Here is a 13774-nt window from a genome sequence, read left to right as displayed (position 1 = left end):
CTTGATCGTTTGTAGCAAATAGTTACAGAATTCCATTTATGTAACCTGAATGCTGCACAGTGTATCAAAACATGTGAATATACAGTATTCTTTAAAAGGCCAAGAAAACCACAAAGGATGTCCAAATGATGACTGCAGCACTCGTTGACTAAAACCAATACCATAAAGCAGAAAAACTAAATACATAGTAATCACTCCACTACTGGCTAAAATATCCTTCCAAAGGCAGTGTATGTAAAAAAATCTTCACTTTATTAAATTAGATTGAGCTCTTCATTCCAAGAACCATAACTTCTTCAAAATATAAAATGAAGCCATCATAGTTTATTATAAACCTTTCCCTTAAAGAAACAGTGTTGTGTTAAAACCTTTAAATCTTTCATAAAAAACAATGTGTTCAAGAATACATGTTAAATAAAGAAGTAAAAATAATTTTACAGAAAAAAACCTCCAGAATATATATTTGTTCTTATGTGATCCATAACCTATAAAATTTAAAAATAATTGTTCAGTCCTGTTAAAGTTATGAGTTAATTAATTTCATTAGCGTAAATCAATAAAAATAACATGTTAAATGAATGGATTCCTAAATACAATTTCCTAAATAATATTTTGTAAAATTATATAAAAATATGTGCTAATTATATGTAAATAATGAATTGTCATAATTGCATTAACCACAATTTAAGACGTGAAGAAATAGAAACCATTTCGTTCAGACCTGGGGGTGGATGGCATTTAACCTTAATTGCCAAACAGGTTATTTAAATTTTAGTTTTAATGACTGCCCCCCCCAGTGCCAATATTAGCTTTTTCTGTGATGCCAAATTTAAACTGACAATTATCTCCACATATAAGGGAATGCTTGTAAAGTAAATTATTGGAATTTTTAACCTTGACATCACACACATGTTCATGTATGCTTTTGTGCAGTTCATGTTTGGTTTTCCCTATATAAAACTTGGGCAATAACTGCATATATATATATATATATATATATATATATATATATATATATATATATATATATATATGTATATATATGTATATACACACACACACACACACACACACACACACACACACACACACACACACACACACACACACACACACACACACACACACACACCACCTCAGTAGTTCTACAGTTCCCCCAACTTGGTCTAATCTTACTGTTTATGCCATTATCTAGTATAATTTGCTTTTCCACCATAATATATAGGCATTGTTTACATGTACCACATTTAGTTGTTCTTTTAATTGGAGTAGTTGACTGACATTTGTTGTTAAACCCCATAAACTGTTTAAAATTAATAGCAGTTTTAAACACAAATAAAGGTTGAGGTCTTAGAATATCTGGTTCCAAGGGAAATGCACTAATAATATTCCAATTTTTCTTAATAATATTCTTCACTTTTCTAGCACAGTCATTAAATTCAACAATAAGAGCCCTATGAAATTTGGTCTGTGAGGACAAATGAAATAATTCATTACTATTGTAAGTGATGGTATCCTTCCCAAATCCTAATCATAACAGGGGGACATACCTCTTATCCCATTCAGAAAGAATGGGTTTACCAACACCCTGATTGAATAGTAAGGGGTAACCTCTCTCCATAAACATCTGCTCCAGATGTTGGAATTCATCAACTAGATATTCTTTTATTGAAGTCATACATGTGATACAATTGAACTGGCCTCTCACAACACTTTTTGTTTTGAACCAGTGGGTGAAAACTATTAAAATAAAGGTATGAATCACTAAAAGTTGGTTTGCAATAAATTCTAGATACACACCCTTTATTTTTTAACTAATGTGTGTATCCAAGTAATTCATAGCACATTCATTATGTTGCTAAGTAAATTTCAAATATGTTGTAGTACCATTTAGATATTTGACAAAATCCTCCATGAATGAATCTGGGCCTAACCATAAAATAAACATATCATCAAGGTATCTGAATATAGCTTACAATGCTTGAAATACACTGAATTAAAGACATGGGTTTCCTCCCACCTTAGAAGAACTAAGCTGGCATAAATGGGGCAACCAAGAAACAAAGTTAACTTTAATGTTTAAGTAGTTTACACTCTTACAATAAACATATGGTAATAATATATTGTAGGACTGGTTTTATTGGAATACATAACATTCTTTAACTTAAATAACAATTTAACTTAATTAACCTGGGGTCATGAGTTTTTCATTGCACAGCATATTAGTGAAAGTATTGATTCTGGGTCCAGGGATGTGGTTATTCAAATGTATTCACATTTATTAGGTGAATTATGGTGCATAATGCCCCCTTTGATATATACATACCCAAACATTTAACACAGCTTGAATGACCACACTGCTTTTTCACCAAGGAACTTCACTGACTATTTCAAAGGTCCTTCTTCTTAATATCATGCATGCTACTAAGTGGCAATCTCCACCCTGTGTACTAAGGCTTAACCTTATCCTTACAGATCTACTGCACCTCTACAACTTCATTGGTGTTATAAGCTCAGGAAACCTTAATCTTTTCAGCAACTTAAATAGAACATATTAGAGGGATAGATAGGTAGTTTAGAGAATACTACTTCTTTGGAATTATTTTCTTCTCTACATAAAGCAAAGTACTTACCTTATTCTATTTAAATATAATCTGGATGGATAGATGGGGGAACTGCAAATTCATTCCTGGTTTAACTTATCGATAAGGATAGCATGCACGTGTTCTGCCCAGCTCTGGTTTATTTATATTTAAATTATAAGGGCCAAAATCTTCATGGGAATACAGGGCTAGGTTACCAATGATCTTCATGGATCAATAGCCTAGTAAGTACCTATGAACCAAAAGGGTCATTTTCATCTCTGATCTTAATGACTGAATTTGAATTTCTTAAATCAGTAATGTGCATTATAAGTGATGCTGCCAGTTAATGATGTCTCAGAGTCAATTGCAACAAATTGTGGCAGCTGTCTTTGTAAGTCTAGTATGACATTAGACTTTTAGCAAGGCCAGGTAGCTAGATAAGGAATATTTAGGATAATGGTGGCATTAGTGTTGCTCTGTATGGATAGATAAACATGTGTATATATATATATATATATATATATATATATATATATATATATATATATATAATATATATATATATATATATATATATATATATATATATATATATATATATATATATATATATATATATATATATATATATATATATATGTGTGTGTGTGTGTGTGTGTGTGTACATGCTTTTTTCTCTTCATAGCCTATAACCTGGTCTAGGGTAGATTTTTTTATTTCAAATAAAATATTGATAGTAACAGGGGAGGATCTAACAGAACTTTGAATTTTCTTACATCACTCAAAAATCCAGTTACAGTTTGAGTTAAATTTCATTCCAGAAATATAAACTTTAGATGGAAGTGAAGTCTAAAAACCTAAATATTAAAAAGAAAACATTGAAAATAATTAGATATGTTTTTGAATGACTTTTATAATAGTATAAACATATATACATTTGCTATTCAGTTAGCTACATTAAAAGCACAAATAAGAGCTTTGCTCATAAACTTTCATATTTTATAGCAATAGCAGAACTTATGCCATCTCATGATATATGGAACCCATTATGGATGAAATGTTGGTCTAATTTTATATGTAAATACCAATGTAATCCCAGAGCTTTACTTTTTTAAATAAATAGAGTCTCATAACTTTCAAAATGCATAAATTTCTAAAACATATAATTAAAATGTTTCAAGATTTGATGGTTACACTCAATTTAAAAGAATCAATGATGATATGTCAACCAGCTGATATTAATCCTAACCTAAAATTAAATAACCTGATGATAAATCTGTCAAACCACCCATTACTTAAGGATAAAACTGTTTTTGAAAAAAAACTTCTGATTGCTGACATGAGAGTTGCTTTTAACCTATATAAAAGCTATTTTATCATTTTGAGACAAATTAAAGAACTTATTTCAAAACTTTTGGATGATCCAAAACTCAGTGAATATAATGTAAATCTATGCAAATTGTTATGTTTAGCATTTACCTCTAAAAAAGAAAATAGCAAATGTATATAAATTATTTCTATTAAATATCAAAATTATATTGTCTGTTCTAAATATTAGAATAAATTAAACCCCTCAATTTCACATAATCAAATAATCCACTCAATTCAATCATCACTAAAATTAATACCTTTCAGGAAATGTGCATATGCTCAACTAATAATAAATAATGGCTATCTGACTCTTGATAGACTTAATAAAATTTTCCCTGTACTGTCTCCTAACTGTTCAGCATGTAACTATCAAAAAGCAGATGTAATTCATATGTTTGGAGTTGCAAATGCTCATATAAAGTTTGGTGCTCCCATTAAAGTTAAGCTAGAAAAAATGAGATACAAGAAGTCTACCTTATCCTGGAAGTTTGCACTATTCCATATACCCCCTTCTAGTTTAATACAATCAGATTTACATGCACCACTTACCCTTTTCTGTTTATTAAACTCTATAGTACACAAAACTGGCTTGACATAACAAGAATGTCTTGGGATGGATTTAAGTAAACTGCAATAAAATATATATCAGCACATAAGTTAATATTATCTAATTCTAATAAACAATCATATTATAAACAGCATTGCGAAAATCTTTGCAACCACATTTTACACTAATATTCTGTCTGGAAATATTAACAGGCACTCAGCACTTTGCATATACTGTAGTTGATGTTATTGTTATTCTAGTGTGTGTTATCTGTTTTTGTATGATTAATTGATGCTGCTAATAAGTTTATTTGTTAAATGGAAAAACTTAAAATTTAAATTAAGATATTAGAAAAAAGTTTCATATTACAAGAGAGTGAACTAACAAAGTAAAAGAAAATTAAGAAGAAATTTTGAGAACTCAAAAATAGCATAACACTAAAGTTTAATGTAGATATTGAAAAAAACAAATAATAAAATGTAAACTGAGCTAAAGTTAATATGCATATCTTTACTATCAGAAAGTGAAACCCAAACATTAGTGAAGCATTCTGAATGGCCAGCAAATTCATCACGATCATTACTTGGTAATAAAATTCAAAATGTATCTACTAGTATGTCAGAAATAAAGGTAGATGATAAAGTAGTAAACTAAAAGGAGAGCGTTTTCAAGCATTTGTTAATACATATGTACAAAAATGTATATTGCAATTGTCTGAATAATTGCAATAATGATGGAGATAATAACTACTTAAACAGTTTAGCTTGCTTATAATAAATAATGATAAAAAGTTTAATAATGCCTTTTATTACCTGGAAATTAAAAATGTAATAAATCATTTAAAGAGAAGTAAAGGCAACAAATGACCTGGATCAGGTGTTTTTACTCTGAATAGTACAAAACTTTCTCAATTGTTATTATTAAAAATATTCCCACCAGTTTAGCACTATCATTAATAAATGGTATGTCTGATTATTACATGGAAAAATAAAAAAAAAATCTTAGTTCCAAAAACAAACATAGATTTTAAAGGTACTGCAAATGACAGAACAATAACTTTTGTGACTATAGACATAAAAATATATGCAACAATACTAGAGAATTATTTAAAATACTATTCTTGTCATAAGTTCTCCTGTCCAGTCTGGATTTATTTAGACAAAGCAATTAGTGACTAAATAATCACATCTGAATCTTCTCAAATTCTTAAAAATTAGATAAAATGAATATTCCATGTTAAAAATAATATAAAATGAATATTCTGAATACTCTAAGTAATTTGGCTGCAATAACACCTTTATCTTTAACCAGACCAGTGGATACATTGTTATATGAAAAGCACAGTCTGAGTCTGAACTGTCTGCAAACACAAACAGCTAAAGTTAACTTTGTGTATGTGTCTACCTGTTTGAGCTGATATTCATTATCCCCTGGAGAGCGCTCTGCTTTGGCTTGTAACCAGCCCCCTCCTCACACACACACACACACTCTTCTTCTTCCATTTCTCTTTTATTCCCGTCTGTTAGCAAGTAGCATCCATCATTGATCAAAAACTGTGTGTGTTTGTTAAGTTAATTGAGAGCACAGTAGCCTACAGATACAAGGCTTTGCTGTTTTATCATCTGATAAATGGTTAAGAAATGACTTACAGCTTCACAGCAGTTTTTGATCAATTCTGATTCTTTTTCTTAAACACATATTTGCCTTTGCTTGGATCTTGACTCATTAGCAGCAGTACAAAAGAACTGCCAGCCCACAATCTTGTTTCCCTCTCCCCCTTCCCTGTTTATTACCTTAAGCCAATCCCAAAGTTAATAATGACAGTTAATAATGACTGTGTTTCTAACCTTAAAACCCTAAAAATTATATTACACTACAGCAACTACACTTAAAATTATATTAAACGACAGCTAAACTAAGGTTATTAAAATAAAGAGCTTTGACTCCCTATTTACTTACCTTATGGCTCTGGGAAGTGTTAAGAAACTTTGCACTCTTGATAAGCCCCGCTCCAGTTGTCCTCGCTGTGCTCAGGCTCGCTTCACACCCCACCCTGCTCCCAATTCCCACCTTCCCCCAGTACCACTAGATTTATAGTCATAATGCCACACCCCCTGTTACTGGAACCTATCAGCTTACATCTGTCATAATTTCTCCCATCCCTACTCTATTACCTCAAATTCTACCACTTTATCTTCTGGTGTTGTATCACTCAAGTAATACAGTTCCTTCGACTCACATGCTCCATCATACATAATGATATACTCCTCTTCACTACCCCTTTTGCTTGCCCCATCCCTCCTTACCTTGTATGAAAACAAGTTTTGCACTGGATTTCAGTACCCAAAAGGCCATACTATCACCCCAGCTGTAAGTCCTTGCACCACTTACCAATCATACAGCACTGTGACCAGCTCCACAACCTGTTCACTCTGTCAACATACCAATCCCAGATACATTAGCTCCTGATCTAAACACTACCATAAACTTATAAATAAATTCCTGAAATGTATCACTAGGTTTAAACCTAACCTCACACTTGGTGGTGATATCCACCCAAACCCTGGCCCATCCACTCCAGATAAATTTACCCTCTCTACTTGCAATCCAAGTTATAAACCTACAATTAATAGGCCACCTAACTATCTCCTGGCCTGTCACCTCAACATTCGAAGTATAAACAACAAGGTACATGAACTACATGCACTCCTGGCTGTCCACTCCCCTGAGATGCTCTGTTTATCTGAAACCTGGTTAAAACCTAACACCACAGAAAATGAAGTGTTACCACCCGGGTATAACATACTCAGGCTGGGTCATGCTTCTAGGAAGGGGGGTGGGGTAGCTGTTCTCTATAAATCTGTGTTAAACATCACCACTGAAGCTATACAACCACCTCAAATTTATAACTCGGAGATTCTTGCCACCAAATTGCAACTTAATAAAAATAAATATATTAATATAATCTGTATGTACATTCCTCCAGGAAATAATATATCTACACTTGAAGATATCCTTCACTGGCTACCATGTAACTACCCCCAAGAAACCTTACTACTTGGAGATTTTAACATAGACTGGAACACCTGTTCCTCAGAATCCCCAACCACCCATGTTAACCTGCATGCATTTACACAAATCATAACCACCCCTACCAGGATAGGAAAACCTAACCATAAAGAAAGCATACTTGATTGGATACTTATCAATAGTCACCCCCAACTGTACACTTCTGGGACACTCCCTGATGACTTAAGTGATCACTTTCTTACTTATACAATTAAGCATAAAGCCATCAACCTCCACCAACCCATACTCAGAATGGTAAGAAACAAAAATAACTTTAACCTTGCCAATTTCCAACAGGAACTAAACTCATGCAAATGGTCAATTCTAAAACACCTCCCCTTAGAGGAAGCAGCTGTATAATTAAACAACAAATTCCTTGAGATCCTTGACTCTCATGCACCTGCTTGCTCAATAAGAATAAAGGCAAAAACTGCACCATGGCTTTCCAAAGAGTCCAAACTAAAAATCACCCTTAGAAACAAAGCAAGGGCATTATGGCGTACTGCAAAAGATCCCCCAAGATCACATTAAATATAGGCAATCAAGGAATGAGACTAAGAAATCAATTTTACAAGACAAAAAAAACTACTACTATAATCTACAGCAAATAAATCAAAACAACCCTCAGAAGTTTTGGGCAGGTTTAAATAAACTACTACATCCTGGACAAACTTCCACCCCAACCCCTGCAGCCATCATTGATAAACCACCTGAGGAAGTCTCATACAGTTTTAACCTATTCTTTATGGAGACAATCTAAGCCCTAGCTAGCCAGCTACCTCCAAGCTCCCCTGGCCCTGAGGACACCACCCCTAGTAACCAACTCTCATTCAGATTTCAACCAGTTGCTACTTCACTTATCCAAATCTTGATCAAAAAATTAAAACCAACTACTCTCTCTCTCTGCTGATCTGCTCCCTGCTGAGTATCTACAAAAAGCAGGTGATGCCATTGCTTACCCCATCTCTATACTAATCAATCGAACCATAGTAGAAGCCAAAATCCCCACCATCTGGAAAATATCCTATGTAATCCCACTTCAAAAAGGAGGTGGCTGTACTGAACTATCTAATTATAAGCCAATAGCTATATTATCTCCACTTGCAAAGATTATGGAAAAATTTATTCATAGGCAACTGCTGCACCACCTAATTCAGAATAACCTTATGGCAGACTCCCAGCATGGCTTCTGACCTCACCACAGCACTACTTCAGCCCTCCTAGCCTTCTCCAACACCATAAACCATAATTGCAACAATAATAACATATCCTCTGCCTTCTTCTTGGATCTCTCCAAGGCATTTGATATGGTTGATCACCAACTTCTAATCCACACCCTGAAAACAGTCTGTCTAGATACTAAAGCACTTCAAAGGTTCCAATCTTATCTGAGTGACAGCAGGCTGTCCTTTGGCAAAACAAACTATCTAACCTCCTACCCAACTCCCTTGGTGTACCCCAGGGTTCTGTACTAGGGCCCCTTCTGTTCTCCATTTTCATCAATGACCTTTATACTGTTATCCCAAAAGTCAGCTGTATCCGATACACTGACTTCACCCTCATCTCCTCTGACACATCTCAGACAGAATTATGGTCAGCTACCCAGAACACCTTCAACATAATAGAACACTGGCTTTCTGGTCGTCATCTGACCTTAAATCCTAAAAAAAAAAAAAACTGTTACTTTTCTCACCAACTCATAGGTCTACTGCATTTACCTTTACCATAAAATCCAATAATGGCACTATAATCTCCCCAGACACCTCTACAAAACTACTAGGTGTTATCATAGATAACAATCTAAAATTCAACCTGCATGTTAATCAAGCCATCAAAACCATCAATTAAAAAATAGGGTCACTTTACAGGATAAAAGCCTTCTTAACCCCACCTGCTAGAATTGCCATAGCTTGCTCTCACCTACTTTCAACTCTTCTGTACGCAACCCCTTTACTCTCTAATTTAAACAAGTCTGTCCTCAACAAACTCTCTATCTGCTACAACCACATTGTCAGATTTGCCACTGGTCTGCCTTATAGGACACACCACCGTGTCAACCTAAACCAGCTTGGGTGGCTAGAGCTGCCCAGCTTGATCCAGTATAACCAACTGATTATGGCATATAAAATGCTTTACAATCCGGACAATATTCCTGCACTAAAAAACATTATCACCCTCTATAACAATCCCAGACCTCTTTGATCTTCTAACAGACTGCTAGTTCAGACTATCAAAGCTAACAACTCAGCTGGTGACTCTCTCTTTGCCAACTCTGCAGGTAGATCCTGGAACTCACTCCCAGCTGATATTACTTTACTTACCACCCTGAGTCAATTTAAGAAAAGACTCAAACAATATTTGACACTAAACTGGCTATGTCAATGTATCAAACCAGACTAACTCTCCTCTACTATGAGTTAATAACTATAATTTAGCTTAGTTGTGTTACTTACACCCAGGATTATCTCTAACCTTGGAATTTGTATAACTTGTTAAGTATGTAACCACTGTATATATTGTATCTGTAATCTTAACTGCTTATCTTGGAGCTTTTTGCCATAGGTCTCTGCTGAAAATGGACATGAATCCAGTCGAACTATCCCGGTCAACAAATGTAAAATAAATAAATAAATAAATAAATAACTAAATATTTTTGTATTAGCAGTAGATGCCCATAAGGTATTTGACAGAACAAGTATTAATTTCTTATTTTCAATTAAGAATACACTTAGGCTGAATTCATTAAAGTATTGTGATGTGTACACCTGCACGTACATGCTGTAGTACGTTTATCTGATTAAGCAACAGCCAACAGCTCTTACACGGTGCTGCATGGTCCTACAAAACAAAGATGTGCAGCACCAAGAAGGGCTGTCCCAGTGGTTATGCTGAAAGCTAATGATGCATTCTGGGGTGATGGTATGCTAATTAGCCACATGCCCTCTCCTGGAGCCACCTTCAAGAAGGCATCTACATGGCTGAGTGATTCAAGAAATTACTTTGCCATCCCCAGCATGCCATTTTAGTGAACATGGATAAAAGGCTGTATTCAACCACCCACATGAACATGTTCAACTGCCTAGCATGTACATGGTGGAGGGACATCGGGGATTAATGTTTAAAGTGCCATAATGGCAACAATGTTTCTCCAGCATTTGTAGGATGGGGGTAGCACTGGACACCAGGAATGAAGTGAAGTGCTGTAATGGCACAGACATTATATAGGACACCAGGGATAATTCTTTAAAAATTTCCTGTTGTCACAGACATCATAACAGGGATGGGGGTAGGGAGAAAGCACTGGCCAACAGGAATGGCACAGCAAGAGAAGCTTTTAGTCTCCATGTAAAAGCTAATGATTAAGAGATTATAACATGGAGTAATGGACACCATCCTCATGATAGATCCATCTTCATGTATCACTGTGGATAATATACCAGGTTAGGACCTCATACAGAAGATTTATATCCAGCAGCACAGAAAACAGAACCTGAAGGCTGACCAAACTGTATATGTTGCCTATGTTTTATAATAAGAAAGTCAATTATTCTGCATATCAGGATTGCAATACAGGTTAGCTGGGATTGTATCAAGCATCTAGCATAGAAATCGTCAGCATGCATGCTTCAGGAGCCCACTTTTGGCACAGCTACTCTTACTCACTTCAATGTCTTGCTGGATATGCCAAGGCAGCCCACCACTGTAGGACAAAATGCTGAAGTTGGAACCCATACAAGGTCTCATAATGATGACACGGCATAGATAATTGAGTCACAGTCTACTAATAAAGTTGCTCTGTGTCTCCATCAAATGTAGACATCTACTCACAGTACAGTATGAAGGTGTGGTTTCATTCACAAATGAGGCTGAGGCTGCTCTTCTATTATGTTCATTTCTCCACCTATATGATTCTCTCCTAATGTAGGTGGTTAAATAAGTGATCATCTTTTCTAATAACTTAAAATAACAAATGACACCATCAAATGTAATTATTTTCTATACTCCCTTTCCATGTTTGCTTTATCTGTGTTCTCCTAAACCTCATCTTTTTCTTCATTTGAAATAACGCTGTGCCTTAAGACACCAAGTTGAAATGCAGTTATTCTTGCATTTTTATGTTATTTCATGTTGTTTTAAAGCAGCAAATGTCCCACAGTTGAACATCTCACATATATCAACTTTATGTTAAGTAGAAGGCCTCATTTGTTAGCTTAAATATGAGTTTCATATCAGTGATTGCTTTTCTTTAAAAAATAATCCAACTTTTTGGAAGCTTTCACTCACCATAACAGTGACAGTAACTGCTATTCTTTTGCTTTTTCTGGTACCTTAATCCTTAACACTCTGTATAGGGAATTGTCCGCATGAAACATAATTTTCATGGTTTTGCCTTTCTGTTCTAGCATGTGCTTTTTCAGACTGATTATTTCTTATTCTTGCTCATTATCTTCAGAAGATAATGTCACTCCTAGCTCACCATTATGGAGGTAAGGCAACTATATATGCCACTGGCAACTTAAATATGGAAACTCTCCTGGTTTGCTGAAAGGATTGGCCAGGCAGTCAGATGATGTATCTCAAGATCACCTCTCTGATCCCAAACTGGGAGTGGGAGATATACTGTATTTCAGACTGCAATACCTCTGCTGGAAACAAAGGACCTCATAGACTCCCTCCTGTAGAAGGGCTAATGACAGATGTATACCACATGATTTGGACTGTTTTACTGTATTTATTTCACAATGTAAATACTATGACAAAGTGCACCAGGGGATTAAGAGACTAGCTGAAGATTATTATTAACAGTCTCTACCATAGCTTAATACAAATAGGTAATTTGGTTCTCCCGTAATAATTCATTAAAGTTCATGAAGGTTCAGAGCCACCAAACATAATGACAACATACTTTCTAAATGAAATAGAAAAAGATCCTTCTACATTAGTGACAGTACAAAGGGCCAAAGCAGATCCATTAACCACTGGCAGCCACATTTAACTGTACTCCCTTTCTGCTCTCTCAACAGATGTCCTTGTGACTTTTTTAAATGCCTTTGTCTATCAGCAGAACATTAGGCCCATCCTGTTATAGTCTTCCAAAAGACATATCCCAGTCCATGTTTTAACTTCTTTACATGCACAGCCATGTCATACCTTCAAACTTGTGCTGACATTACCTCAAAAACATTAACCAACCCACTACCTTTCACCCTACATGTTTCCAAATGCAGATTTTCAGATACTATTCCTTTAACTTCCTAATGGTGATGGTGTCTATAATATCCAAACACAAGACAAGTTGTTGTCAGTAGAACAGGGTCTCTGGATAAAAAAGAAAGATACAATTTCCACAAGAACATCCAATAGACCCCTCAATGGCTGTATTTGTAAATATAAAGTTTGCAGTAAATTTCCACAGGAACATTCAATGAACCACTCATTAAATAAAATCTGCAACAAATGTATTTGATGAGCGCTTTCGTGGCACAGATACACCACTTCATCAGACCTATTACTAATGAAACACCCAACTCTTATATATATCCATGTTAATTAAAAAACAACCAATCATCAGTTAGCAACTATTAACTTAAACACACCTTCCTTAAAAAATAGTACATCATTACTAAAAACTAACATTTTGAGAACATAATAGACATTCCTATCAGTTAAAAAATATTTTATTAAAAATATATATCAAAAGACATACATTACAATGTGTATGACTGTTGTACCTAAATGTACAGCTTTATTTTTTCGCCAATGGTCTTAATTTTAACAGGGGTTTAAGGGGTACCCTGTCATTTAAACCCCTTCCTTTATCTGCCCTGAATCTCACTATCCATCTACTTTCTGCTGTCTCTGTCAGGTTCACAATATCGCCCCCTCTTTCACTTCCATAGACCATTTCTACAGCAAGAAATCTAAAAATGTGTGAAGTGTCTGTTGTATTAACGTGTTTTGTCAAAGCATTAGTGCAATCACCATTCCTAATCTCCAGCATATGTTCCCTAATCCTAAATCTCATTTTCCTGTTGGTTTTGCCAACATAGAAAGATGAGCACTGGTTACATATCGCTAAATAAATGTTTATACTATTGCAGTTTGCCCTAACATTTAACTCAAATTCTGTCTGAGAGTCCGGATGTAAGAATTTATTAGTAGTATCAATATAACTGCATTGATTACAGTTATAGCATGGACT

Source organism: Protopterus annectens, chromosome 5.part1, assembly GCF_019279795.1.
Source record: "Protopterus annectens isolate FY-2018-M chromosome 5.part1, PAN1.0, whole genome shotgun sequence".
Taxonomy (NCBI): Eukaryota; Metazoa; Chordata; order Ceratodontiformes; family Protopteridae; genus Protopterus; species Protopterus annectens.
Note: the sequence above shows the minus strand (reverse complement) of the source record.